The sequence below is a fragment of the Rhinopithecus bieti genome, unplaced genomic scaffold (assembly GCF_001698545.2).
Source record: "Rhinopithecus bieti isolate Rb0 unplaced genomic scaffold, ASM169854v2 scaffold_13400, whole genome shotgun sequence".
NCBI lineage: Eukaryota > Metazoa > Chordata > Mammalia > Primates > Cercopithecidae > Rhinopithecus > Rhinopithecus bieti.
The window spans coordinates 2,330,085-2,356,901 of NW_016807991.1; the positions used below are offsets into that span (position 1 = coordinate 2,330,085).

Genomic DNA, 26,817 nt, shown 5'->3' on the forward strand with positions numbered 1-26,817 from the left:
GTGGGAAGTGCCCCGCCCCACACACAGTAATCTGTCTGCTCCTCCTGGAGTGAACTCCATATAAATGCCAGCCTGGCAGTCTGTGTGTGCTTCCCCACTGGGGTAGGGGCCCAGAAAAGAAGGGCTCTCAAAAGTGGGCTGATAACCTTCTAGACTTGTCGGTCTTTTCATCCTAGGGGGCCTTCCTGGTGGAAGCAGGCTTCAAAGAAAGGAGATTTACATACACCACAGAGCTCCAGCATCTCCTACATTTAAAAGTCCGGGACACTCTCAAAGGACCAAATAAGTTGCACTGGAATAAAAGTGTCAAACGGGAAGGCGGGGTGGGTAGGGGGCGGGTAGAGCCATGGGGCTTGGGCACTGTGGCTGGCAGGTCACTTCACCTTTCTGAAACTGGCTATGTTATTTTATAGTTACAGGATCTCGTTATGTTACCCAGGCTGGTCTCAAACGCCTGGGCTCAAGCGACCCCCTGCTTTGGCCTCCCAAAGCGCGGGGATTCCAGTGGCCGGCTTGAAACTCTCTTTCTTGTTTGTGGGATGAAGACTGCCCAGCCCACAGGTTGTTTTGAGGATCATGTGGGGTGATGGAAATAAAAATGCTTTTAAATAGCAAGCTGCCGCGGGGCACAGTGGCTCACACCCAGCACTTTGGGAGGCCGAGGCAGGTGGATCATGAGGTCAGTAGATGGAGACCATCCTGGCTAACACAGTGAAACCCCATCTCTACTGAACAAAAATAGAAAAAAATTAGCGGGGCGAGGTGGCGGGCGCCTGTAGTCCCAGCTACTCGGAGGCTGAGGCAGGAGAATGGCGTGAACGTGGGAGGCGGAGCTTGCAGTGAGCGGAGATCACGCCACTGAACTCCAACCTGGGTGACAGAGCGAGACTCTGTCTCAAAAATAAATAAATAAAAAATAGCAAGCTGCTACGGACTGGAATATAAGCTCCTAATAAAATTGGACATGACCTGACACCGAGCACCACGCTAAACATTTCACGTGCTTTGTCTCAGAGCCGCTCAGTTAATCTCATCATCACATGCCTATGGGGCAAATCCATGACTTCACTTTGCATCTGTGGAGCGCAGAGATCTCATACTGCCTGGCCTCACAGTCGGTAAATGAAAGACAGACCCTGGCCGGGCGCGGTGGCTCACGCCTGTAATCCCAGCACTCTGGGAGGCCGAGGCGGGCATATCACGAGGTCAGGAACCATCCTGGCTAACACAGTGAAACCCATCTCTACTAAAAATACAAAAAAATTAGCTGGGCATGGTGGCAGGTGCCTCGGGAGGCTGAGGCAGGAGAATGGCATGAACCCGGGAGGCGGAGCTTGCAGGGAGCCGAGACTGCGCCACTGCACCCCAGCTTGGGCAACAGAGTGAGACTCCGTCTCAAAAAAAAAAAAAAAAAAGACAGACCCTGATTCCAAATCTGGTGTTCATTCATTCCTTTTCAACAACGATTCAGCAAGTGTTTGCTGCTGTCAGCAGAGTTCAGGGTATCAGAGAGAACGCAGAGGATGGGAGATACCCACTCTTGCGCTCATAGAACTCACAGTCTATTGGAACCATAACCACAGGAGAAAGGATCCTTTTCCAAGCATTTACAAGGCACCAGGGACTGTGCCAGGTGCTTTCCATGATGTAGGAACTAATGTTATTCCCATTTTATCAATAAAGAAACCCGAAATTGAAAGAGAAGAAATGATAAGCCCGGGGTCACATGGCTACGGTGGAGCTTGGATTTGAACCCAGGTCCTGGACCCCAGAGGACTTGTTCTCCCTCACTGCTGTGCTAGATAAACAAAAAACTTTTATTATGATGATTTAAATCTCAACCTTTACTCTCAGGATAGCGTCCCCATATCTTACCATGTCAGGTTTTCAGAGTCTAAGTTTGTGAAATTTAGAAAGAAGAGGAGAATCGCTGGGTACAGAGGTGAAACAATGCTTTGTAGGAAGGATCTAACATTTTCTTTCAGGATGAGGGCAGGAGTGTATCTGAGGCTTTGGCTCAAAGACAAAGAGGTTCACTTCATGATCTACAACATTTCCACGTTGTACCACTGCGTCCCGGCTCCACAATCCCCTTGGAAGAACTTGTTCTCTCGGTCAGAGTGAACTCGCATGCTTATCTGTCAGAGGGACCTGCCATGCTCAGGGCTCAGCACCCCCAAGTTAAGGAGACAAGAGCAGCCATCTCCTGGCCCCCAAGCACCCAGAGTCACACCCGCCTCTGCTGCGACTTCACTGAGGAAGGAAAAATGGTTCGCAAGGCCTGTACATTAAGAAGCGTATAATTATGCATAATAAAAAGACACCGGCCCTTGTGTATATAAACACAGCTTTGACTGAGTGCCTTCTCCCAAACAGCCCTTCCGGCTCTCAACAGCAGCCGTGGAACATCTTAAACATATGGTGGCCATCCAGGCCGGGAGCCGGTTTTTTGGGGAAGGGGGTTACATGGAGAGCTGGTGAGCCAGGAGTCAGGACATTTACAATCAGGGCATAATCTGTGACCTGCTACCCCAAGTTGAGCTGTCCTTCTCTCTGTCCCTCCTCTGCCCCAGGCTCAATTTGCCCCCAAAGACAATAATAGGGAATTCTGCCACGTGTCTCCAGGGAGGGGGAAGAAGGAGAGCTGCTGAATGGCAGGAATATTTCCTGGTTTTGATTTGGGGGTCCTCCCATTTCTATCTGCACTGATTTCGGCACGTGTCACCTGCAAGGTGCTGAGTAGGCTAATCCTCCAGTGGATAAACCACTTCCGACAGTGTAGCAGTTCAACAGGTGATCAAAGGCACGCCCAATTTCAGTCAAGCTCCCAGCCTTGGGTTCTCCAGCCTCAAGCTTTGCCTGGCCTGCCCATCAGGGTGTGCTCTTGCTGCCAGCTGCTCCTGACCAGGGCGGTGAGTCTTCAGGCTGGTGCCAACCCGGAATTTGTGCAGTGGCCCCCAGGCTCCTGGAGACCCCATGCTGCACCATGAAAAGGCCTGTTCGCCACAGTAGCGGGCCCTGTTCCTAGCCTGCCCCACCATCGCCGCCACCTCCCCACACAATCCACCACTTCTCTGCAAAGCTGGACAGCGGAGCAAAGCTGGCTCCAAACTGGGAAGCTGGGGAGCCGGGAGAGCTGGTCTCCTGCACGTCCTCCTTGGGCCGTCACTAGCAGGCCTGTCTCAGGCAGGCATGTCCCCCAGCTACGCTGTCGCTCTATTTGGGGTGGGGGGCAGTGAGGAGGAAATGAATGCTGGAGGGGACAGTGCTTGGCCTCCTCAACCTGCATCATATGTAGTATCCTCTCCACACGCCAGACAAACGAGATGCTGGTCCCAGTTAGGTTCCACTGAAAGCAGAGTGTTGGGGTCCGCGTGTTTCCTAAACAAAGGAATGAACACACAAGACAACACAGGACAAGACATACATGGCGGCCGCACCGAACGGCACACTCTGCTTTATTTTATACGGCCGTTTGTGGAATGTTACCAAGTCACGCGGCATGTGTTGCTTCTCTGACCTTTCCTTGACTCCCAAGATCAGTAATCATTGACCAGTTCCCAGAGCCCACTGTTTACAACTGGCTCCTTTGCCCTTCCTGTTTGCAGAGAAGGACCGTCCTGCTTTGTCTGCAAGAGCAGGGCTTATCGGGAACGTCTCGTTTGCGAGCACACAGTCCTCTACAGCAGAGCCTGAAGCGAAGACTTGGATGCAAGTGGTTTATTTGGAAGATGGCCCCAGGAAGCAGGAGTGAGGGGCAGGGAGAGTGAGACTCGGAAGGGAGAAAAGCAAGGAGGGGTGCGTTCTTGGGCTTGTCACTACTGCGGACAATGGGACTCAACCCCACTGGGGCCCCTCTGCAAAGCCAGGCATGGGGTGCCCTGTAATGGTTCCTCTGGAAGACCGCAGACTAAGGCATTTTCCCGCTGCCCATCGGCTGAGGTTTGATTCTCCTGCTTTTCCACTTGCACCTGCAGTGACACTCCTTCCTGCTTTGGGGACAGCCCCAGGCAGAGACTCAGGGTACACTTGAGGTTGGGAGGTGGTTTCAGCATACATGGACTGCCCACCACAGCTATGGACAAATCAGAAGGGCCGAGGCATACAGACTCAGAGCACGGATGGGTGAGCGAATGAAACAGTGAAAGAGTAACTTTAAGACAGTTTCAGGGAGTGGAGCTTGGAGTGCAAAAGCGGCCTCTTCTCTGCCTGAGGATCACCTCTGTGTGAACCTCAGCTTGGTCTCTGAGAAGGGGATGATGCAAAGCCACAGGCGGAGCATCACAGCCACACAGCCAGGACAGCAGGGATGTGCTAAGAGGGCATGAGGCTCTGGGAGCAGGAGAAATGGCTCAGGCAGGAGCTGCAACTCTCTGGCACCATGCTAAGGAGTTAGGACTGTATTTTCTTCCCATCACAGGCACGTGGGGACATCCTCCTATGAGCAAAGCCAGGAGATTTACAGTCTGTGGCTTGGATGAGGCAGGCTACAGGTCAGGGGCAACCCCTGCCAAGGAGAGGTAATGCCCACATCCCCTCCACTCCCTCCACCCACACCTGCCCCTTGCTGTGCAGACACACCCTCATGCTGGCCATGACAATGAGACTGAGAAGTGAGTCCCTGGGAGTCAGCAAAGGTTTCTAAGGAAAATATGAAAATGATCTGATTTTAGAAAAATCAGAGAGCTAACAAGAGAGTGTCTGGGAGAAGGGAAGGGAGTCAGTGTTTCTCAGCTAGGATGGCACCAAACTCCCAGGCACTTGAAAGGTGTTGGGCATTTTTCCTTTTTGCTATGACCGGGGAGGGCACTCCTGAATCAAATGGCCATGAGAAAGGCATCCTGCGATGCACACGACAGTCCCCCCGCAGCAAACAGCGGCCCACTCAGTCCAGGGGCATCTCCCCTGGCCCCACAGTTGGTAAATGAAAGACAGACCGTGATTCCAAACACTGGTGTTCATTCATTCCTTTTTCAACAACGATTCAGCAAGTGTTTGTTGCCGTCCGTAGAGTTCAGGGTACCAGAGAGGAAGCAGGGGATGGGAGGCACCCACTCTTGCTCTCACAGAATTCACAGCCTATTGCAACCATAACCACAAGAGAAAGGATCATTTTCCAAGCATTTACAAGGTACCAGGCACCTGGCACCTGGAAAAGTCACCAGTCTTCCGGGGGCCCCTGTTACTCTCCTCATGACCCAAATGTCACAGCTCCCCCATTGAACACCCCTGAAAGAACACTTAGAAACAGCCCAGGAGAATGATACAGGGGGGTTGCTGGACTTCCCATTCAGCCAGGAAGAGGAGTGGGAGGCAGGTTAACTGAGAAAGGAAGGCAAAGCTTCTAAGCTGCGTGCCCAGCCGGCTGAGTGTTTAGGGATATGATAGAGGACAGCAGCTGAGAGGTACCTGAAATGGGGTTAGAGGGAGACAGTCTTGATGCGCAGTTGTCACAGGAAACCGTGAAGGAGCTGGTGTGAGCACTGCTGAGCTGGGCCAGGTCTCTACAGAGGCAGAAATGAGAGGTGAACAAACAGAACCGACCACTCCTTTTTGGGCCCCTCTGCAACGTGGTCACTGCAGCTCGGGCGGCACTGGACGGGTGGGCACCACAGAGCAAGGGGCTGGCAGAGAAGGGTGGGACTCCCTTGCAATTCTGACATCTCCCTTCAGCAATCCATCCAGAGAGACGTTTTTATGTAAGCAGTAGCCAGAGAGGGATTGGAGATGCTAATTCCATTTCATTAGATCCCAGCAGCTTTCGATTACAGCAGGCCGGAGGGAGGAAACAGAGCTGATGTGTTTTAAAAGCCGCAGTTTTGCGCTGTTTTAATTTAATGCTGCTGGTAAAAAGATGCTGCCTTGGAGTCGCTAATGATTCGCGTGAATTATTTTGGTTGATTTACACACCCCTTCGACTTTAAATAACAAGGGAGGAAGGAGAGCTGGGTCCCCCCGGAGCTGTGAGACTGCAGCTGGAAGAGGATGCTGCCTACTTGAGGGTTTCTTTTTTCCTCTTTTTTTCCTTCAATTGTTTCCTCCATGTGGGGCTGGGCCCTGGGCATTTATAAACAGGGCACAAACTTGGGACACCAGACACCGTCGCCCTTGGACCACTGCCTTCCAAGCCATGTCTTGCCTACCAACCTTTGCCAAAAAAAGCCAGTGGTTAGTGTATTAGAGTCAGTAAGATGTGTCAGACTTAGGACGAAGCTCTTTTTTTTTTTTTTTTTTTTTTGAGACGGAGTCTCACTCTGTCACCCAGGCTGGAGTGCAGTGGCCGGATCTCAGCTCACTGCAAGCTCCACCTCCCGGGTTCACGCCATTCTCCTATCTCAGCCTCCCGAGTAGCTGGGACTACAGGCGCCTGCCACCTCACCCGGCTAGTTTTTTGTATTTTTTTAGTAGAGACGGAGTTTCACTGTGTTAGCTAGAATGGTCTCGATCTCCTGACCTCGTGAGCCATCCGTCTCGGCCTCCCAAAGTGCTGAGATTACAGGCTTGAGCCACCACACCCGGCCCAGGACGAAGCTCTTATATGCACAAACTCTGATGCTCACATGTATGCTGAGAATTAGTGTGACTTTCCCTGTGTCCCTGAGGAAGAAAACAAAGCTCTGAGAGGTTAAGGAGCTTGCTCAAGGTTGCCTCGCTAGGAAGTGGCAGAGACAGCATCCAGACTCATGCACAGCAGGGCCCTTCGAGTTTGGTTCAGTATTGCACCTGCAGGCCTGCAGGAAATGAAAGAGCAAGGGACCCAGATTTGTCTGAATCCAGAGTCAGAACCCTTCCCATTTTTCCAGAGGTCCAGTGGTCTCCAAAGGGACTGGGCTGACCAGAAGGGCCAAGACCAAAGGCTGAAGGGAGTGGAACCCTCCCTTCCAGACCCCCCGCATCCGATAGGCATCTGAGCAGCAGTTTCACCCAGGGCCCCCAAGCAGGGGTTTGATGACGTGCCTGTCTGCCAGGAAAACAGTTTGAGGGTTGGAACAAGTGTCCAAAAGGAGCCTTCATTTATCTTGATTCCCAGCTCATCTCCATCAGGGGAAACCTCTCCTGTCTGCTGGTGCCCCTCTCCTTCTTCTTCCCTTCAAAATAAAATTAGGGGCAGCCGGTAAGAGCATTAAGTCCTTTCCAAATTTCCCTTTCTCATCCGTCATGTCCAGGCCCGAGCTTTGAGGCTGCACTGGAGAGTGAGGGTCTCTCTGCTGGAAGCAGCAAAAGGCAGACAGGGGGCTGGCAGGGAGGGAGGAACCCAGCTCAGGCAACTAGGGAGAGGCCTGGCCTCTCCATCACCAGGCGGTCAGAGCAGCTGCATCTGTGATTCAGGCCAGCGGGAGGCTTTGAGGCCGGCTGGGCCAAGGCAATCAGGAAAACCACCAGAATCAGGAGGAGAGAAATAGAGGCCCCCGGAAGCCTTGTGACTTTCCCATCAGGGAGGAGCAATCAGTGTATATGCAAAGTGCTGCAGATTGACATTACAGGCATTTCATCCAGGGTCTCAAGCCGGGAGAAACAGGTTACAAAGGTGGAAGTCCCAGGTTCAAATCCCAGCTCTGCTACTTACTAGTTCTGTGGTCTCAGGCAAGTTATTGGGCTCCCTTCAACCTCCATTTGCTGATGAAAAATGAACCCAGCAGGAAGCAGATGGCACCCACCAACAGGCTGAGCAGAAGGCCTTAGCCAAGGGACCACGAGCAGCTACATAACCTGCAGATCTGGAGCAAAGTGAAAATACAGGCCCCATGGTTAAAAAGTGTTAAGAATTTCCAGATGATGACAGCAGAGCATCAGACCAGGCACGGGCCCTTCTAAGCGCTGGGCCCAAGATGATGTCATGGGTCACAGGTCCACAAAGCTGGCCCTGGAAGGGGCTTTTTACCAAGATGTGGGCAGGGTTTAGGAAAACCACTCCTTGTGTGACAAGTGAGTGACCTGGAGAAAGCATATCTGTCCCTTCGCTGTAGAAGGCCTCAGAATGGGAACAGAGCTTTGACAGGGGTCGGAGGACTGGGGAAATTCCCACTCTCTCTGTGACCTGAATCGAGAGGCTAGTGATGCAGTCCACGGAGCTCTGCCTCCCAGCGCGGAGCAGCGGGGAAAGGGCTGAGGATGGCTATGGGGATGAGCAGCTCTCTGCCTCGCTGGGAGGACCTCATGAATGTTTGTGCATGAAGGCGTCTAGCACAAGGAGGCCCTTATGAGAGCTATTTGGCTTCTTCCTGGTACACTGATGACTTCCCCCACTCTGTTCTTGTTCCTCTGTTCTATCTTGCTTCCTCTCTTGAGGGTGGACCCACTGGGAGATGTCTTTACACTCCCTGTGGCATCTCCCAGCTGAGAACACAGCCAGTGCCTAGGTAATGGAAGTCATTGAATGAATCTGGTTGTGAGTGGGAGCCACCAGCTCAAACTCTTTCACAGTGAATCTGGTGCTGCCCTGGAATCTGCATTCCCTGGTAAAGAAGGACAAGGAGGGAGACACCGAGCAGACCAGTGCCCACCAAGCTCCAGGTCTCATCTGTCAGGTGGAAACCGAGCCCCGCAGGACACAGCAGCCACACCCCGAGAGGTAAAGAAAGGGACTAGGATCGAAGTGGGAGAACGAAAGGCAGAGCTGAAGGGGCTCCAGGTGGAGGGTGAGGCTGGTAAAAATTGGGGTGTTCCGGAAGCCAGATGTGGTCTGACTCCCTCCTGCAACCCCTCAGTGGGAGCCCCTGTGAGGGGCACAAACACTCAGCTCTGGAAAGCATGCGGTCACACTGCCAACATGTTAGCAGAGTGCCATCTGCCTGGGAACAGCCTCCTCTGTGCAGAAAGCTTGCCATGCCTCCTGGTGATGCCAGCTACAGGCTATGTGCTGGGGCAGCTGGCACCACCCTTGGACCTGCTCTCCCCTTCCAAGGAAGACAGAGACCCTGCTAAGGTGAAAGTATGAAACCAAGCACAGGGCTCCCAGATCAGAGATGTGGCTCAGTAACGTTCTAAAATTGGGTCCAACTTTGGAAGACCCAGCGTCCTCTCTGCTGGTCAGGCAAGGTCACACCGCCAGGGGCTCAGCTCCCCAGATGCCCTCGTGCAGTGCTGAGCCCTGAGCTGGGGGGGCACTTTACTTCTCCACATATCCAAGCTCTGCCTCTCCATAATCATGGTTTGGGTCCTTAAGAAGCAGTTCCTGAGTGGATTTGAGCACCAATCGTTTATTTGAGAGGTACTGGCTATGGGGGGAGCCCCAGCAGGAGAGCAGGCAAATGACCCAGAGAAGGGAAAGCAGCCAGGGAAGGGCTGTTCTAAGCCCACTGCCAAAGTAAGTACTAGGGCTGCATCCTGTGGGGAAACTGAGAAACAACACAAAACGCAGGATCTGGAACCATCCACTTCCAAACCTACATAAGGGGTAAGCTGAGATGTTTATATGTCAACTCATGATGATCTTCAGCTGAGGGCTGCTTCTGGGGGATGTTCATTCTAGGCTTTTCTGGGGTCTCCCAATGCAGGGGTTGGGGGTCCCGAGGCTCTGAGAGGCCAAAGCTGGCAGTTGAAAGTTAGCCCAACCATGCAAAAAGGGATATAGTCATAACACTTAAACAGTGTCCGCTTTACCCTCTGAGCTCCAACATGTGTTCATAGCACCCCAAAAGCATTTATTAAACCCTTCTAGTTTGTACCAAGTTTAGAAGAAGATACAAAGAAGACTCGGTTATCTCTGAGCCTAATGGTCAGATAGGCACAAGGCAAAGCCATTGCCGTGCAACCTCACAGCAAAGGCAAGCCAACGTCAGAGCACAGATGAGGGAGTGGGGAAGTGGAGAAAGCTTCCATGAAAAGAGAAACCTTTGCTCCTGATGCCTTTTAATATCACCTATATGTTAATAACTGTCAAATTTACATATCAGCCTGAACTGCTTCCCTGAATTTCAGACTTGTAGACCTGACTGCCTACTTCCTTGTGCTTGTATGTTTCATGCAGATCTATATTTGTTATCTCTTGCTAGCTAACAAATGATTCCAAAACTTAACAGCTTAAAACAACTGTCATTTATGATCTCACGTGGTTTCTGAGGGTCAAGATTCCAGGAGAGGCTCAGCAGGATGGTTCTGTTCTGGAGTCTCTCATGTGGCTGCAGTTGAGATGTTGACCAGGGCTGCAGTCATCTGAAGGCTGGACTGGGGCTGGAGGATCTGCTTCCAAGATGATGCATTCACATGGCTGCTGGCTGGAGACTTCAGGTTCTTCCCACACACCCTCTCCATAGGGCTGCTCATCATATGACAGCTGGCTTTCCTCAGAGCAAATAACCCAAGAAAGAAAGGGAGACAGAGAATGAGACAGGCAGGGGGTACAGTCTTTTACAACCTAATCTAAACACTGGCATAACATCACTTCTGTCACATTTTATTGCTCACACTGACCAACCCTGGTACAGTGTGGGAGGGGATACCAAGAGGTGTGAATACCAAGAGGTGGGGCCTAGCCAGTTGCAGTGGCTCACGCCTATAATCCCAACACTTTGGGAAGCAGAGATGGACAGATCACTTGAGCCCAGGAGTTTGAGACCAGCCTGGGCAACATGGTGAGACTGCATCTCTACAAAAAATATTTTTAAAAATTTATCTGGATATGACGGTGCATGCCTATAGTCCCAGCTACTCAGGAGGCTAAAGAGGAGGATTACTTAAGCCCAACATGTTAAGGTTGCAGTGAGCCATGATCACACCACTGCACCGCAGCCTGAGTGATGGAGTGAGACTCTGTCTCAAAAAAAAAAGGGTTATGGTCATTGGGGTCATCTTGAAGACTGGTGACCACAGGATCTTAAACTTAACATGCCCAAGATGGAACTCCTGAAGTTTCTTCCTTCGTGCACAAAGCCAGCTTCACTGTCTTCCTCATCTCAGTGAGAAATGGCAAATCCATCTTTTAGTTGCTCAAGCCAAACCCTTGGAGACATCCTTAACTCCTCTGCTTCCATCCACATACATCCACTCCTTCAGCAAATCCTGGTAACTCTCCCCTTAAAATATGTTGGAATTCTGACCATTTTCCACCACCCCCATTGCTACCAGCCTGATTTAAGGCACCGGGTTTATCATCTCTTACCTGGATTATTGCAATGGCCTCCCAAGCGGTCTCCCTGCTTCCATCTTTGAGCCCCATGCAGTCATAGCGATCCTGTTAAAATGCATTACTCCTCTGCTTAAAACCTTGCCATGAGGGCAAAAAGTCCTCACAGGGCCCTTCACCATCTGACCGCACCACCACCATCCTAATCTCACATCCTATGACTGCCCATCCTAATCTCACATCTTATGACATCCTAATCTCACCCTCCATCTGGCCACCCTGGATATTCCTGGCACACTCCAAGCACACCCCTGCCTCTGGGCCTTTGCACTTGCTGTTCCCTCTGTCCAGAAAGCAGTTCCCCCAGGCATCCACTTGGCTGGCTCCTCATTGCCTTCAAGTCTTTATGCAGTGCCTCCTGCTTGGAAGGCCTTCCCCGACCACCTATTTATAAACTTCCTATTCCCTTCCCTGCCTTTGTTTTTCTTCTTAGCATTTTTCACCACCTCCAAATCATCTATTTTATTTATCTTTCTTACTTGTCTGTCTCCCCCACAGAACGTAAGCTCCGTGAGAATCCCTGTTTTTTCACTCCTCTATTCATAGCATCTAGAATTGTGGCTGACTCATTCAGGATGCTAAAAAACATTTGTTGAATCACCAGAAGGAGGGAACATGAAGAAAGGTATTTCAGTTATCTACCACTTCAGACCTATCCACCTTAACTGGGATGCTCAAAACAACGATCATGTATTTGGCTCCTGAATCTGCAATTTGGGCAGAACCTGGGAAGACAGCTCATCTTGGCTCACATGACATGGACTGGGGCAGCTCAAAGTCAGAGGTGACCCAACCGTGGGGGCTGGAGTCATCTCAAAGCCATCATTGCTCTCTGGTGGTTGTTACTGGCTGTCCCCTGTGACCTCAGCTGGGGTCATCAGCCAGAACCCTACCCTGGCCTCTTCACGTGCTGTTGGCTTCCTCACAATATGGTGACTTCTAAGAGCACTGCCCCAAGAGGCAAGTAGGGCAAGCTTCCCATTTCTGAAGGCCTTATCCCAGAAACAAATGCAGTGTCATTTCCAACATTTTCTACCGGTGAAGTGGTCACGGAGCCTGGATTCCAGGGGAAGAGACATAGACTCCACCTTCCAATGAAGAAGCAGCAAATAACGATAGGGCCATGTTTTTAAGACCGCCACATAAAGTAAGAGAAAGAAAACCTTTCCCAGGCCCCTCCCTTGTGCCGAGCTCAGCATAGGATGTTTGCAATCATCAACACACAGGGAACAACTTGCCCGCGTGCTGTATCATAGAAAGAGGCAAGCATCTGGTGTGCTTCTGTCCTGGCCCATGAACCCAGCGCTCACTAGGAACTCTAACTTCTTTCCTCTAAATCACACTGCCTTTCAGAGATCATCTAGCTTTCTCGTTGTAATATTCCAGGAGGATAACACACTATTCCCCAGAGAAGGTATTTAGTATCAGGCCAGAGTGTGCTGAGACATTCCCAGAGGGATAAGTTATAGACTAACCCAAATGACTTTTTTTGAAGGCAGTGCCGTATCTCCAGCCCAAAGAAAAAGCTAGATCAGGATTTCTTTTATTTTTTTTTTCCTCTTTTTTTTTTTTTAGACAGAGTCTCACTCTGTCACCTAGGCTGGAGTGCAGTGGCACGATCTCAGCTCACTGCAACCTCCGCCTCCTGGGTTCAAGCAATCCTCCAACCTCAGCCTCCCAAGTAGCTGGGATTACAGGCACCCACCACCATGTCGGGCTAACTTTTGTATTTTTAGTAGAGACGGGGCTTCATCATATTGGTCAGGCTGGTCTCAAACTCCTGACCTCAGGTGATCCACCCACCTCGGCCTCCCAAAGTGCTGGGATTACAGGCGTGAGCCACCATGCCCGGCAGGTCAGGGTTTCTTCACTGGGGTTCTGTCGACATTCTGAGTCAAATCATTCTGTGTTTAGGGGCTATCCTGTGTACATTATAGGATGCTTAGTGGCACCCCCAGCCTCCGCTCTCTAGATGCCAGTAGCAAGCCCCTCAATCTTTCTGCAGCTATGACAGCTAAAATGTCTCCAGACATCAGTAACCTTCACCTTGGGGGCAAAACAACCCCCAGATGAAAACTACTGGGTTAGAATGATGCTTAAAGTATTATTTGCAGTATTTTCTCAGTTCTGGATCTGTTTGAAGTTTTCTCCCCTGGCTCACTTGTACCTCCTGATCCCTTTCATCTTCTAGACACCGTAAACCATGTACTTGACCATGTGGCCCACTTCACTGTGATTATTGGAAAACTTAGAATCAAAGTTGTTTCCGGGTATATTCCACAGGGACATGCATCTTTAGTCTTATGTCGGCTCCATTTTACATCATTTCTTCTTTGACCAAACTCTTCATTTATGCCAGTCTTCTTATATTTTATGCATTCTTTTTATCTGTCCTAAATCTTTTCTAGAAGAAAGGAGAGTACAAAGAGCTAAATAAATAACTGCAGTCAGGGTAAATATTCATGGAGATGACGTCACAGAGAGGCAGACACCTGCCTGGAGGGAAATAGGACAAACGGAGCATGAGGGCTTGGCGAGAAGGCAAAACCAGGCAGGTGGGAGCCAGATGATGTGTCTGGGCAGTGTGGGTCACCCAGAGGGGTCACCCTCCAGCGGGGAAGATTAGAGAGAAGATAGACAGAGGCTGGGGTGTCAAAACCCTTCCCCCAGGAAAGGATATTGTTTTGTTGTATTTTCTGTTCACAGGAAAGTCGGGGGAAGGGGTTGTTTGTTCACTTGTAATTTTTGTTTTAGAGACAGAGTCTTGCTCTGTCTCCCAGGTTGGAGTTCAATGGCACGATCATGGCTTACTGCAGCCTCAACATCCCAGACTCAAGCAATCCTCCCACCTCAGCCTCCCGAGCACAGCTGGGACTACAGGCATTTGCCACCACATCTGGCATTTTTTTTTTTTTTTTTTTTTTTGGTAGAGACAGGGTCTCACCATCTTCCTGCCTCAACCTCCCAAAGTGCTGGGATTACAAAGGTGTTTGCCACCATGCTGGGCCAGGAAGGTGTTTTAATCAATAGCGCTTGCCAACAATCAGACCCCACCTGCCACGTGAACAAGTCACCTTGGAAATGAATCTTCCAGCCCCAGTCCAGCTTCCTAAAGTGACGCTGCGTGGAGCAGAAATGGGCTGTCCCCACCACACCTACCCAAACTGCAGATTCTTGAGCAAAATAAATGCTTATTGTTTTCAGACACAACGTTTTAAATTGGCTTGTTGCACAGCAATAGATAACTGGAACATCTTTAAATAACTGTCAATCAACCCCTCCCAGACTCAGTTTCCTTATCTGAATTGTGAGCCTTCAAGGGTCCATGGAGTGCCTGGCATGGGGAAGGGCCTCCTCTGCCATCAGGTATTCGATATGACTGCAAAGGCAGGCAGGTACTAAGCCAAAACACAGCCATGCCTTCAGTACAGCTGACGGACAACACAGATGTGAAACTGAAAGACAGTGGAATAAGCATGCGTTCACTCAGAAATGAGGGCTGGAGCTCCTATCGTGTGCCCAGGGAAGGAGTAGAAGGAAGTACAGAACTGTGGGAAGCAGACAGCAGGGAAATCCCACACTGCTCAGTCCTGGCCCCTTTCCTCCCTCTCTTCTCTCTCCCTGGGGTTCTCCTCTCTGCCAGCCACATCTTAATTTTTGTGTATGTCCCAAGATAGTCTTTCCTATGAGTCCTCCACCTGTATATCCAACATCACCTCCTGGGTGCATCAAAGACCCTCACCCTCAACAGGTCCAGATCCAACCTTGTGCCTACCCCCACCTCCCAACATCAAGTTGATCTTCTTCTGCTCTCCCCAGGTCAGACAGTAGCTTTGTCCAGGGCCACAAGTTATCAGCTGACCACCCTGCCTCCTCCTCCTCGCCCTCCTCCCCGTATCCTAAATGTCACCGAGTCCTGATGGTTTTGCTTCCTAAATACCATTCAAACTGGTCCACTGCTCTCCATCTCACTGCCGTCCCCCACCACCATCTCCTGCATAGCCATCGCAATGGCGTCCTTAATAGCCTCCCCCACCCCCATTGCCTCTCCCCTCTCACCTGCCCACACAGCAAGAGCAAGCTTTGTAAAATACCAAATCATCTCTCTGCTTAAAACTTTCCACTGATTTCCTGGTGCACTTAGGTTAAAGGCCCATGTCCTATTACTATCTACAGTGGGTCCTGCAAGACCCAGCCCCTATGGAACCCACCCACTCCACCTCCTCTGTAACCACCTCCCACTCCCTGCACTGCTGTGTTTCAGCCGCACGGAGCACAGAACTCGCCAAACTCTCTGTGCTCCGTCCTGCCACAGGGCCTTTGCACATGCTGTTCCCTCAGCCTAATATGTACTTGACTTACCCCCTTCCAACATACACCTTTCTTTTTTTTGAGACAGAGTCTTGTTCTGTTGCCCAGGCTGGAGTGCAGTGGCACAATCTGGGTTCACTGCAACCTCAACTTCCTGGGCTCAAGCAATCCTGCCTCCCAAGTAACTAGGACCACAGGCTCACACCACCACATCCAGCTAACCAACACATACTTTTTTTTTCTTTTTTTTTTTTTTTTTTTTTTGAGATGGAGTCTTGTTCTGTCACCCAGGCTGGAGTTCAATGGCACAATCTTGGCTCACTGCAACCTCCACTTCCCAGGTTCAAGCAATTCTCGTGTCTCAGGCTCCCAAGTAGCTGGGATTACAGGTGTCTCCCAAAACGCCTGGCTAATTTTTGCATTTTTAGTAGAGATGGGGTTTCACCATGTCGACCAGGCTGGTTTCGAACTCCTGACCTCAAGTGATCCATCTGTCTCGGCCTCCAACACTTTGAAGAGGCCTTTCCTGCTCTCTCTGACCAGACCAACCCCACCGGTACCAAATGATAACCCTCTTTCCTGTCATTAATCTCCATTTAATTTTACATTCCTTTGTGTGGTTCTTTGATGAATGTCTTCCTTTTATGCTAAATTTAAGCTCTTGAAGATTATGACTGTTTTTTGGTACTGTTATAACCCAAAAAGCTAGTTCAGTGCCCTGGCTAATAGTAAGCACTCAATAAATATTTGTAGGCTGAGGACCATGGCTCACTCCTATAATCCCAACACTTTGGGAGGCTGAGGCAGGAGGATCACTTGAGTCCAGGGGTTAGAGGCCAGCCTGGGCAACATAGCAAGACCCTGTCTCTACCAGAAACATTTTTTTAATTAACTGGGTGTGGTGGTGCATGCCTGTAGTCCCAGCTACTCAGGAGGCTAAGGCAGGAGGATTGCTTGAGCACAGGAGTTTGAGGCCGCAGTGAGCTATGATTGTGCCACTGTACTCCAGCCTGAGCAACAAGGTGAGACACTGTCTCAAAATATATAAATAAATAAATATTTTAAAATAAATTTAAAAAATAAAATTAAAATTAAATGTTTTAGAAAGGGCAAAAAAAATTGTAGGGGAGATGCTGAGAGGTGAGATGGTTAGTACTCACTAGAAAACCTGGGCAGCACTTTATGAGGCAGGTGGGACTTGAGGTGACCTTAGAGGAGGAGGAGATTTTTGTGATGATGGAGGCATTTGGAAGGACATTCTAGGTGGGTGGGCCAGAATAAACCAAGAGGTGGGTATTGTGTGTGTTATCCTGTTGGATAACAGGAGGATATGGGCCAGGCTAGCAGAGAAGCAGGTTGGGAAAAGGTGGGACACCAGGTAAGCTAGCAGGGGTAGATGACCAAGGGTCTTGAAGGTGGGTGGAGGAGTTGGCATGTGAAAAGCATGGGAGATTTCAGAGCAGAGTGGTAATCCCAGGCAGGCACTCAGCAGGGCAGCGAGTAGCAAAGCCTTGCGGCAGAGCAGGTGGGGCCCAGGACTGTGGATGGCTGGAGGCAGAGAGGAGGCTGGTCAGCATCCAGGCATGCACCACCAAGGACCTGGAGGGAGGGCAGAGAGGACAGAGAGGGCAGGGTGGATAAGGAGGCATTCAGGAGAACGCCATCCCACAGCTGGGTGGTTGCTGTCTGCAAAGGACCATACAGGAAGGTCCCCCTCCACACTGGAGTGTCAAGAGCTGGTCTGTCAGACAGAAGGCAAAAGATGCCAGTGCCATTTCCCCAGCTCCGACACTGCCTGGCTCCATGCTCTGCTCTGTGCCCCCTTCCAGCTGAGTGGATCAATACCAGCCATCAGGGCTGAGCCAAGAGACGGAGGACAAGGTTAGCTGTCTGTAGGGAACGCATGGAACACCCAGAGCAGGCCTGCCTCGGTGACTTATTGCTTATTAATAATATAAATATGTAAATGTTACGAGGGCCATATTGATCCCAACATATGAGCCATCCATCATGAGAGTGCAGAACAGGGTGTTATAAATATCAAATAATAAGTCTGCAGCCCAAGACTTATCAATATAGGTGGGCTAAGGCTGGGACAGTCCCCAAGGCAATTTTATAATGACAGCAACTCCAGCAACCTCCCGCCGCCACCCCCGCCACAGTGTGTGTGGTCTGTGAAGGCGAGGAAGAGACAGAGGACCCCTCAAATGGAAAGGAAATATTCATATGCAGGGATTCTAGAGAGAAAGCCTCCCCTTTTCTCCTTTACCATGGCAGGAAAAGCTATCATCAGAGCTTCCAATATCTCCAACCTGGTGCAGAGAGGGTTCTCATCCCCATGTATCCTGAGGCAAAATAGCCTAAGGTTTAGCATGTGGGTGTGAAGTCAGGGAGACCTGGGCATGGAATCCTGCCCTGCCCACTGTTCACCAGCTTCGTAAACTTCACAAGTTTAACTGCTTGGAGCATTGGTTTACTCATCTGTAAAATGGGAATGTTGACAGCAATCGGCAAGGTTGTAAATATTAAATGGGACAATGTCTGTAACCACCAGTGTCCGTGGTAGGTATGACTACTATGGCAGAGTGGCCGGGGGCTCCTGTGCCATGAGACCAGGGACTATATTAGCCCGTTCTCACACTGCTATGAAGAAATACCCAAGACTGGGTGATTTATAAGAGGTTTAATTGATTCACAGTTCTGCATGACTGGGGAGGCCTCAGGAAACTTATAATCATGGCAGAAGGCACCTCTTCACAGGGTGGCCGGAGAGAAAACAAGTGCCAGCAGGGGAAACGCCAGACATTTATAAAACCATCAGATCTCGTGAGAACTCGCTCACTCTCATGAGAACAACATGCGGGAAACTGCCAGCATGATTCAATTACCTCTGCCTCGTCCCACCCTTGACACATAAGGATTATTACAATTCAAGGTGAGATTTGGGTGGGGACACAGAGCCAAACTGTATCAGAGGCATGACACTGAACAGCTCCAATCCAGAGTATCCCATCACTACCTCCAGAAGATGTGCCCAGTAAAGTGACATCACACTGGAGGAAGGAGCAGCCTAACCCCAGCCATACCCCAGCCAAGCCCCAGTTTGGTTTTCCCGGTGAATTTCAGATTGAATGCCCACAAAGCTCGTGAAGGCACAGGGAATGGGGCTTGGAAATCAGCCGGTCCTTACACGGTCTCTGCCTTCAGGAATTTCAAGCTACAGTGGGGGAAGGGACACGTAAAGCCTGAGGCTGAGCAAGTGCTGTTAGAGGGGTGCTCAGTGCCCCAGGGGCCTAAAGAGCAAGGTCATGTTCAGCTGAGGGGAGTTGAGAGGGGCTTCCTGGAGATGAGCCTCGAGTGGGCAACAAGAGGAGGGAGTGGATCCAAGCTCACCCACCAGCCTGGGCCCTGTGCAGAGCAGGAGCTGGGTGGGATGTTCCCGTTCTTAGCAAACCTGGGGGGAGCTCAGGCCTGTGGCTGTGAGCCTCATGCCCAAGCCTGTGGGCTACTTCATTCATCATGAATTTTTTTGCATTAATGTTGGATTTTGATTATTTTTTATATTGCGTTAAAATATTGTTTATCTTGATGACTGCATTTTTGGTGCCCCCTTAAATTTTGAGGTATCCAGCATGATGCCTCACCCTACCCCCAGCTCTGCAAGTGACTGCATTTTCTGGGCTTATTCCCTCTGCTCACCAGCTCTCGGCTTCCAGTTATCCAACCTACTTTCAGCTGGCTCCAACTCGGCCTTCCTAGTCTTCCAGACTCTGACCCCGTCTCCCCATTCTCCACCCCAGCCCCCATGGTCTCACAACCCACCGCAGTGATGATCAACCTTTGCATCTGGTGGCGGATACAGTGCAGGGAGGAGAGCTCCTGCCATCAATGCCTCCTCCCTAGGGAGCACCCGCATCAGCCCCAAGCTGCATGCTTTCTGGCACTATCTGGTTGTCTGCCCCCATCCCAGCTCCTGAGAGGTGGACACCGTCAGCCTCCTTTGTCAGGTGGGGAACCTGAGACCCAGAGAGACTGTGGGACTCGCCAAATTCACACAGCTGGTTGAGCAGTGGTGGATCTGGGATGTGGTTCTAGCAAAATGCTCTTTTCACCAGAACCCAACATTTCCCAAATTGTGATCCTTGGAACCCATATTGCATGGGCTGTATATTTGTGAGACCTGAAAGGATCGGCTTGATGGTCAGAGAAGCTTGACCTGCAGATGTGCGTGGAGGGCCATCATGAGGAAGACGCCAAAGACTCTAGGCAGTTCTGCAGTTTAAAAAAAAAAAAGAAATTGATTTTAACTCAGCATTTTCCAAACTCATTGAGCTCAAAACTCTTCTTTCGTGGAACATCTCCCTGGGCCAGTTGTGCATCTTATACAGTCATAAAACACTGACCTGTTTTTAGCGTGAGAGTTTTCCAGCAGGTCCAAATGGGTCCTGCCAGGACCCATACTTGAACCTTGACCTTGTAGGGGAGGGAAGCTTTCTTTTCTCACTCCTAGATTCATGGCTGAGACACCTGTAACAAAAGACAGCTTAATAAGAGAAGAGCATACAAATGTATTTCATGTAAGTGTTATGTGGCACAGGAGCCTTCGGAAATGAAGACCCAAAGAAACAGACAAACCTTTGTATTCCTGTACTTAGGTTTGTTGAAGAGTGGACAGTTGCACAGAAGTGAATGGGACACAGAGGGCCTGATGTTAACGGTCATAAACTAGGGGGGCTTAGCAAGGCCCGTTTGTTCAGATTCTTCTCTGTGTCCCTGGGTCTTCAGGTCTAAGGATGCTCCTTTTCTCTGGATACAGGAATCGTGCCTCTCACATTAGGGTCTTATGACCTGCTTCAGAGGAAGGGCAGAGAATTCCTTTATGGCCTGTTTCAGGGGAGAAGGGCAGGAGAACGCCAGACACACCTTCCCTCTTTTACTGTTCCTCAAGTGCCAGGTGCCATATTTCAGGGTAGTGGCTCCTAAACCCCACCAACCTCTATGCTGTACTCCATTTTCCAACTTAGCTTGTCTTGGTGGAAGAGGAAGGAAGAGGAGAGAGGGGCTCTAGAAGAAGCCCAGAATGGACTTTCAGATTTTACATTAACTATTTCTATATTGTTTGATTGTCTCACACAACACATGAATTACTTTGTGAGGAGGGAGGGAAAGAGGGGAGGAAGAAGAGAGGGGAAGGTGGGGAGTGCTGTGCCGACCCCTATCAACTCCAATGGGAATGGCACCAAGTTCAAGAGGCTGAAGAAGAGACCCGGAGCCAGCAAATGAGACATGGGGTTTTACTGGGGCTTATACAGAGGGGAGAGAGTGCAGTGGCAGCAGGCTGGGCAGAAGAATCGCAACTGTTTGCAAAAGGCATGCAGTTTCTATCGCACTTTCACTTAGCACCCTCTCGGCTCAGATGTTCCTCACAGATAAGGAATGAATCTCTGGGTTGACCACTCCGGATTCCTTAGCTCAGAACTCCAAACCTCATTCAGGTGTGTCTGCCATACAGGGTCATTCTCAGGGTGTGCTTAACATATTGCTATCAGGTGCATTGACCAAACAGGGAAGGAGAGAAGAAAAAAGGAAATAGGAGAGGAAAGAAAGGAGGGAGGGAAGAGAGGAGGAAAGAAAAGGAACAGAAGAGAAGGAGGAGGAAGGGAGAGAAGAGAAAGATACAGAGAGAAGAGAGAAGGGGGGAGAGTGAACTTGATCCTGGGGTTTGCAGCTCCAACAGGACATCCTCAAGTGAGAGGAAATCTCAGGAATGAGAGCAGGCTCAGCAGGCACAGGCATCCCCCTCCCAGGTGCCCCCTTCATCTTCCTCACTCAGTTCCCACCTCCACCCCCTCCCAACCAAACACCACCAATCACACATGAATTAAAAGCCATTTCCAGGTGAGCCCAGTGGCTCACGCCTGTAATCCCAGCACTCTGGGAGGCTAAGGCTAGTGAATCACTTGAGGCCAGGAGTTCAAGACCAGCCTGGCCAACATGGCAAAACCCCATCTCTACAAAAAATTAGCTGGGCATGGTGGTGCGTGCCAGTAGTCCCAGCTACTCAGGAGGCTGAGGCATGAGAATCGTTTGAGCCTGGGAGGCAGAGGTTGCAGTGAGCTGAGATCGTGCCACTGCACTCCAGCCTGGGTGACAGAGGGAGACTCTGCCTCAGAAGAAAGAAAAAAAAAAAAAGCCATTTCCATGACAGAGGCTTTGCATCTGCCCTGGGCCTCAGCCACACAGGCTTTCACAGTTTGCAGTCTTTTTGTTCAACTCCCCTCTCTCCCCAGCCATTCTAGGTAGGGTGGAGGGGGCAGGTCAGGGTCTTCTCCCTGCCCTCCAGGCCTGGGCGCCATTAGTATTCAGCATCTTCTCGGTAATGGTCCCTCTTCATGCTGGTTTGATTTTATTATTATGCCAACACACTTGCTTAATTCTCTGCTGTCTTTCTTCTGCACTGTTGATTTACACTGTTAGTGTTTTAATTATACAATTCAGCACTCCTTAAAACATGAAAAACTGCTCAACTTTTCAAGCAATTAAAAGGCAGCAGAGTATATCAGCAGATCCGAGACGAGATAAGTAAATCAAGCAATTAAAAAACTCGTTTGGTGAAAATGTAGCAACCCACCCAAAATGAGCAAGGCCGGTGGGCCCTTCGGACCAGAACTTCGCAGAGCAGCGCCTCCTCCATCTCACCTTCCTACCCGGGAACATGGCGCCTTCTGCCTTACTCTCCCTCTTACTCTCCCTGGGTTGAACGTGAGGCCTCGCTGACCTCAGCCCAGCCTGGCTGAGAGGGCCTGCGTGGGATGACCTCAGGACTTGGGCGACCACAGACTCAGGTTTTAACCTGGTCGCCGAGCAGCTCACGAACTTGGCCGCATTCCTCCTTTCTCTCGGCCTGTTTCCCATCAGCAAATGGGACTGCACCGTGACGTTTTGTGTGGGGGTGAGTAAAATATACATAACAAAACTTACCATCGTAAGGGAGAAAAAAATATCTTTTCCTCACCATCCTAGGTTCACAGCCGAAGCCCCAGTAACAAGACAGATTAACAAGAGGAAAGCGTAGAAAGCATACACGTTGATTTAATGTTTTACATGACACAGGAGACTTCATAAGGAAATGAAGATCCAAAAAAACAAATAAACCTATGTATTTTTTATGCTAGGTTTGATAAAGAAGTGAATAGTTGTGGAGAAGTATGATCAGATGAAAAAGTGCGATCTAGACCAGGCACGGTGGCTCACACCTATAATCCTAGCACTTTGGGAGGCCAAGATGGGCAGATTTCCTGAGTTCAGGAGCTCGAGACCAGCCTGGCCAACACGGCGAAATCCCGTTTCTACTAAAAATACAAAAATTAGCCGGGTGTGGTGGCGGGTGCCTGCAATCCCAGCTACTCGGGAGGCTGAGGCACGAGAATTGCTTGAACCTGGGAGGCGGAGGTTGCAGTGAGCCGAAATTGCACTACTGTACTCCAGCCTGGGCGACAGCGAGACTCTGTCTCCAAAAATATATATGATCTAAAGGTCATACACTGGGGGCACCTAGCAAAGCCTGCTTGTTCAGATTCTTCTCTGCATCCCTGGGTCTTTGGAGATAAGGACGTTCCTTTCCTCTGGGTACATCTCACATGAGGGTCTTATGACCCACTTCAGGGTAAGGTCTCGGAGAAGGTGAGAGAGACCTTCCCGTTTCTGCTGTTTCCTCAAATGCCAAGGTGCATATCTGGGTGTAGTGTGCCTGAACGCCTTATCATCTTTCCCATTTTTAAGTGTACAGGGCAGTGGTATTACATTCATATGGTTCATTCACATTTGTATGGTAGAGTCATACCATTGCCTAATTGCCATCACCATCCATCTCCAGAACGCTTTTCATCTTGCAGAACTGAAACTCTACACCCATTGAACACTCCTCATTCCCCTTCTCCTGTATCCCTGGTTTCTAAGCTGGTTTCCATGGAGCCCCGGGGTTTCATCTCAGGCCCCTAGAGGGCTGCTAAGAGCAGAAGCAGGTAGCAGGGAGATGAGTAAGCAAAGCTCCATTTTAATCTGTTTAAGCTATTAGCCTTCTGGATTTGATTGCATTTGAGTATAAGGCTCTGAAGATTATTTTTTGAAGTCAGAAAATGACTTTATGAGACCATCCGAAAGACCTGGATTGGGAAGGACTGACTGAGAGGCTTGAGTTTTTTCTGAAGGAAAGTTCTGCCCACGAGCAAGGAGGATGCGATCTGCTGCTCCGGGTCTAGGGCAGGACAAAATACACTCCCCCTAAATGAGCTGGGCTCACCCCAGGAATCCAGGCTCCTCCCAGGCCTTAACCAGTTCCCTCCCTCACGAACTCTTGGCATCGTGACTTCAGGCTCCAGGGGACCCAGAGAACCAGGGACTCTCCGTTGCACTGAAAGTGAGGGTGAGGAGGGTGGGGACAGGGTGGGAGCAGGGACAGGAGGTGTACAGCCCACTTGTCCATCACACAGAGAGCTGGAAAGACCAGTGGTGCTACCCAGTGCCCACTCGCTGGCCAGGCTGTCTGGGAGGAGGGTATTGACCCAGGCAAGAAGGGAGGCAAGGTGGCAGGTGCTCTGGAGTGGGCACTGAAGAAGATGGAGGGGCCGAGAAACAGCTTCAACCTGCAGCATATGGCTCAGGGCAGAACCTCCCTGAGTGAACACACTTCCCCATCCTTCATCAGCCGCTGTCAGGAGGATTATAAATGCGGAGAGTTGGTATCCAGAATCTTAACCATGTTGGTCACAGCAGGAAGAGGCAAGGCCAGTGCCCCTGAGCTCTTGGCTCTGGGACCCGGGTTCAGGTTTCCTACAAGAGAACAAGCACACCCTGGAGTGTGCCTGGATCCAGCCCTCCTAGAAACTCTCCCCGTTCAGGGGAAGAGGTACAGGACACCTTATCAAGGAAGCAGAGGCCTTCTCTGACATTTCCTTTTCAACCTGGTACCTTCTCTTTAATGACACCGAAGGGACCAGGCAATCAGAATCTGGAAACGGTATCCTTTTAAGACGTGGCTATTTGCTGGTGGTGTCTCTCTCCACCGGGTCTTATTCAGCAGACAGGGCCTCCTAGCCACCAACGACAGCAGGAAGTAGTCATGGGTCACTATCCAAATGAGGTGGGGGACAGGGGCATAGACAGGTCCTGTCTTTATGATCTCTTCCATTCCCCAGCTCCAACCCTGTCCACACACTGAGCCAGATCTTCCTGGGTCACCTGCCGGGCCACAGCTCACCCTGGTTCCAGTCACATGTCTGCCCTTGGACACTCAAGCCAGCCCCTCCCCTGGGTTCTGTTCACAAACCCTCCCAACCGGTCCTGCAGTCTCTTCAAGGTTACTCCCCCTGAGCAATTTCTGTTCCAAACACTTTCTACCGGCTGTTCTTTGTAATTCCAGAACCTCCATTAATCATTCTTAAGCTCCTTGAATACAATATTTTCTCTAAGAACTGAAATTTCTTCACAACTCTGTACCTTCCTGCCATCTCCAATTAACCACACTCATCAGTCATTAACATAAAGCCTTACCATATCTATAACTTCTGTATACCTTGATTAATCTGGCTTGGATTTTTCTCCCAATTGCACCTAATAGGCTGAGGAATGACCAGGATGTAAGGGAGTGTGCACCTCACCCAGCCTCAGCATTAAAATGTTAGAGCAGAAATAAAGTCCCAATGTTGTTAAATCCAACTCTTTCTTTTTGCACATAAAGAAACTGGGCCTTGGAGAGGCGAGGTAGTATCCCTCCTCCTCCCACCAGCCACCGCAGGTAGCGTCGCCCCTAGCGTGCCTCCTGCATACTAGTTCCCAGAAATGCTCTGCAAAAAGTAAAGGGAAGGGGTGGTATATAGAGACCAGGGTACCTGCAGTCAAGTAAATTCAAGAAGGTGTGAATACTATGTCATTCCCTTGTACATTCATGTTAAAGGCTTTTGAGAAGTCTTACAGTAAAGAAGCCTGTTATCTTTATTTAACCCAAAATTTGTTTAAGCATTAGCTCTTTTTTTCCTCTATGCCACCTATATTATTTATATATTGCTATATTTAAAAATTACCCCCGGCTGGGTGCGGTGGCTCACATCTGTAATCCTAGCACTTTTGGAGGCCAAAGCAGGTGGACTACTTGAGGTCAGGAGCTCAAAACCAGCCTGGCCAACATGGTAAAACCACGTCTCTACTAAAAATACCAAAAAACGGCCGGGCGTGGTGGCTCAAGCCTGTAATCCCAGCACTTTGGGAGGCCGAGACGGGCGGATCACGAGGTCAGGAGATCGAGACCATCCTGGCTAACACGGTGAAACTCCATCTCTACTAAAAAAAAAAATACAAAAAAAACTAGCTGGGCGCGGTGGCGGGCGCCTGTAGTCCCAGCTACTCGGAAGGCTGAGGCAGGAGAATGGCGTAAACCCGGGAGGAGGAGCTTGCAGTGAGCTGAGATCTGGCCACTGCACCCCAGCCTGGGCGACAGAGCGAGACTCCGTCTCAAAAAAAAAAAAATACCAAAAAACAAAAATTAGCCAGGGGTGGTGGTGTACGCCTGTAATCCCAGCTACTCAGGAGGCTGAGGCAGGACAATAGCTAGGACCCGGGAGGCAGAGGTTGCAGTAAGCCAAGATCATACCACTGTACTCCAGCCTGGGTAACAGAGCAAGATTCCATCTCAAAAATATAACAAAAAATAAATAAAATAAATAAATAAATAAAAATTATCCCCAAAGCTAAGTAGCTTAAAAGAACAGACATTGCTATCTCACATAGTTTCTGAGGATCAGGAATCTATAAGTGATTTAGCTGGGTGGTTCTGGCTTGGGGTATCTCATGAGGCTGCGGTCAAAATGTTGGCAGGGGCCGCAGTAAGCCAAAGGCTTGACTAGGACCGGAGGGTCTGCTTCCAAAGCCAAAGGCTTGACTAGGGCTGGAGGGTCTGCTTCCACGAGGACTCAGTCACTCACATGGAACTGATTGTTCACAGAAAGCCTCAGTGCCTTGCCATGTGGGCTCTCCATAGGACTGTATAAGTAAACTCACGGCATCTCAGCTGGCATCTCCCAGATGGAGCCAGAAGAGAGAGAGAAGCTTTAGTGTCTTTTATGACATCATTGGAAGTCACACACCATCATTTCCACAATGTCCTATTGGTTACACAGGTCAGTCGTACTTGGTGTGGGAGAGACGACAAGAGGGTGTGAATACCAGGAGGTGAGAATCATTGGCCGCCCTCTTGGAGGCCAACTACCACACCAGCTATTAACTCTACACATCTAGAGAACCCCTAACCCAGAACCTACTTTATGGGGATTAAAATACAACCAAAAAAGGTATGAATGTCCCAGATCCTTGACCTGATATGACAA

The 26,817-nt window shown here is 50.0% G+C and overlaps 1 long non-coding RNA gene across 8 annotated transcripts in view; it reads right to left on the bottom strand.

Moving 5' to 3' along the window:
- Nucleotides 1-26,509, bottom strand: part of LOC108537313 (uncharacterized) — a 64,476-nt gene extending 37,967 nt beyond the window's left edge. The window contains exons 1-9 of one of the 8 annotated variants that reach the window (XR_001887755.1): nucleotides 26,416-26,509; nucleotides 19,840-19,963; nucleotides 19,617-19,708; nucleotides 13,293-13,529; nucleotides 11,102-11,173; nucleotides 10,052-10,280; nucleotides 7,568-7,718; nucleotides 5,410-5,504; nucleotides 4,947-5,079 (exon numbers count right to left, since the gene is read on the bottom strand). This is a non-coding gene — a long non-coding RNA (uncharacterized LOC108537313). Of the gene's footprint in view, nucleotides 1-4,946; nucleotides 5,080-5,409; nucleotides 5,505-6,962; nucleotides 7,089-7,567; nucleotides 7,719-10,051; nucleotides 10,286-11,101; nucleotides 11,174-13,292; nucleotides 13,530-19,616; nucleotides 19,709-19,839; nucleotides 19,964-26,415 lie in introns of those variants that run through there. The other 7 variants (XR_001887754.1, XR_001887759.1, XR_001887758.1 and 4 more) reach the window with 7 other exon arrangements.
- Nucleotides 26,510-26,817: the final 308 nt, after the last annotated feature.